The sequence below is a fragment of the Macrobrachium nipponense genome, chromosome 2 (assembly GCF_015104395.2).
Source record: "Macrobrachium nipponense isolate FS-2020 chromosome 2, ASM1510439v2, whole genome shotgun sequence".
NCBI lineage: Eukaryota > Metazoa > Arthropoda > Malacostraca > Decapoda > Palaemonidae > Macrobrachium > Macrobrachium nipponense.
In genome coordinates this window covers 61,856,611-61,859,895 of record NC_087201.1, presented here as the reverse complement: position 1 = coordinate 61,859,895, position 3,285 = coordinate 61,856,611, and positions in this window count along the sequence as shown.

Sequence of the window (3,285 nt, the reverse complement as noted above, 5' to 3'; positions counted from 1 at the left end):
CGCGCGGATTCTCCACCATAAATCTCCGAATTGCGTACATCGAATTCTCGGAAAATTTGCTCCATTTCATATTTGGCATTTCATAGTTTTATATATGAAAATGTGTGCAATTTCATGTAAAATAAAAGGAAAAATATTTGAAGGTTGAAGCTTTTCTCATTTTCGAAATATTTGCATATAAATCACGATAAATAGAAAAAAAACCACATTCGGTCAACTTTGACTACCGAAATGGTCGAAAAACGCAATTGTAAGCTAAAACTCTTACAGTATCGTAATATTCAATCATTTGTAATCATTTTGAAACAAATTGGGAGTCTCTAGATCAATATTTAGATTTATGGTGAATTTTTGAAAAAAACATTTTTTTACGTCCGCGCGTTACGAATTCGTACATCATTTTGTGATAATATTTTTCCGGTGTTGCTTTTATTGTTTTACAATGTATTATATATCAAAATGATTGCAATTTAGTGTACAATACAACTAAAAAAAAGAATCTCGTTAGCTTTTACCGTTTTTTGCACAGCGTGATTTTAATACAATTATGTAAGAATTTTTTTTTTCGCTACCATATATCGCATTATTTACATATGATAATGATATTATTTTTCATTTCTGATGATTGCATACTAAACTTCAGGCAATGAAAAAAAAATGAGCCACAAATGAACTCTTAATCTCCAAAACTAAGCGCGCTGTGATTTTTTGACAAAAATATTTTTTCCGCTTCCGCGCTTACTCAAAACCGGCTCCGGCATTCGGGGGAGTTTTTTATTTTTACCGCTTCGGCGTTTAAGGGTTAACCATCTTCCTACTTTATCCACTATATTATGTTTTCTAATTTTCTTCGCTAATATATTATGGTCTACCTTGTCAAAAGCTTTTGCAAAGTCTAGATAAACCACATCTGTTTCATTCCCGCTTTTCATATTTTTGTATATGTTCTCACGGTGGACTAACAGTTGGGTTAGTGTACTTTTTCCGGGTACGAAACCATGTCCTATATTAAACAGATTATTTTTTATTAAATGTTTCATAATATTTTTCTTCATTACCCTTTCATAATATGTGATGTTAGACTCACAGGCCTATAATTACTTCCCTCTAGTCTTGATCCACTTTTGAATGTAGGGGTAATATATGCTAATTTGTGCTCATCATAAATCATGCCAGTATCTACACTTTGTCTTAATAATATTGCAAGTGGCTTTGCGATAGAATGAACTACTTTCTTTAACAAAATAGCAGGAACACCATCAGGCCCCACTGCAGCTCCATTTTTAATTTCATTAATAGCCTGCACAATATCAGCTTCATTAATATCTATGTCAGCTAAATATTCACTATTTTCATCCCTTACTTCTATATCGTTATCTTCATTATCTATTCTAGGGGTGAATTCTCTCTTATATCGTTCAGCCAATATGTTGCAAATTTCCTTTTTTTTTCATTCGTTAATCTCCCTTCAATTCTTAGAGGGCCTATTTCTATTCTTTTATTCATCTTTTACGTGTATGAGTATAATAGTTTGGGGTTTTGCTTGATATTTACTAAGGTTTTTTCTTCCAAGTCCCGTTTTTCATTTTCTTTTGATTGTATAATCTTTTGTTCTGCCTTTTCTATCTTACTTTTTAGTTCTATAACTTTCCATGCATTTTTTTCTTTTACAAGACCTTTTTTCCACTTTCTGATTTTCTGGAACAAGATCCTTCTGTCTCTTGGTATGCATGACTGATGTTTACTTTTCTTCTTCGGTATATATTTATCCACCATTTTCTCTAATATTTTATATAATATCTCCGTATTTACCCTTATGTCATCACTTACAAAAATGTTATCCCCATCTTTGTTTAATTCTTCATTTATTTCTGACCATTTTATATTTCTACTGTAGAAGTTGTATTTTCCATATCATTCCCACTTTTTCATTTCTTGCTTATCTCTGTTTTCACTTGCTTTGGAATGGACTGTTAATTCTATGACATTATGGTCTGAAATACTCGCATTATAAACTATTATTTCTTTAACATAATTAATCTTGTTCACAAATACTAGGTCTAAAGTAGCTATTTTCCTTTCTTGTTGGCAGGTGATTTATTTGTTGAATGTTGTATACTAGTAGCATATCTAATAGCTTTTCGAATTGCCTCTTATCTTCTGCACTACTATTACTCTCTTTTTTTATGTGTATAAGTACAACCACAATCTCCTATTCGTTCTTTCCAGTCTACGAAAGGAAAGTTGAAGTCTCCAGATAGGAGAATAGTCCAGTCCTTGTGATTTCTACATATATCATCCAATTTTTCTATTATTAAGTCAAACTCATTAGTATTAGGGGGTCTATATATTACAAGTATATAATACATATGTATTATATATAATATATATATATATAATATATAGATATATATATATATATATATATATATAGAGAGAGAGAGAGAGAGAGAGAGAGAGAGAAGAGAGAGAGAGAGAGAGAGAGAGAGCGGAACAATGCATAAATAAGTCAGTCAACAAGCAGGTAACAACAGAGTGGATCGTTAGATATAAAAATGTAAATTATTAGATAGATAGATAGTAGACATAAAAAAAGACTATACAAAATGTTTAAACAGAAGCAATTTTCAGAGAGAGAGAGAGAGAGAGAGAGAGAGAGAGAGAGAGAGGGGGGGGGGGGGGGGGGGCAGGTGAGGGAAGAAAGGAGATGGGTGGAGGTGGAGGGAGAGGGTAGGTAAAGCTTTTACATACTGCTGTGTTCATATCCATTTTGGCTAATCGAGTTTTTGCCTCTTGGTACAGGGACTAGTGTCTTTATTCTTACAATTACCTACCTAGTGATTCATGATACATATCCTTATTAAATACGGCAATGGTGTAATACACTATAGCAAAATCTAATACTGATAAGAGAGTTCGTTACAGTCGTTACAGAGTTATTGCACAAAAACCTGCTGGCACTGTCTGGGAAACCCATAGAAGATAGCTTGCAGCTAGTTCAAAATACGAACTGGATATTGGTACGGCAGCCGTACCCCGATCGCTGTAGATATTGGTACGGCAGTGGATTTGCGCATGCGCGAACCTGTTACCGCCTCAGGAATATCAATGAGAGCAAGAAAAATGGCAAGGGAACAGTATGAACCGCAGAGTAATACATTAGTTTTCGCCGAAAAACAAAAGTTTTCAGGCTTTAACGAGCTGAAGAAGCCATAGACATCTATGAAGACTCGCTTTCAAAAAAATTGTGGGTAGGTTTATATTATAATCCATTCCTCGGCGGCC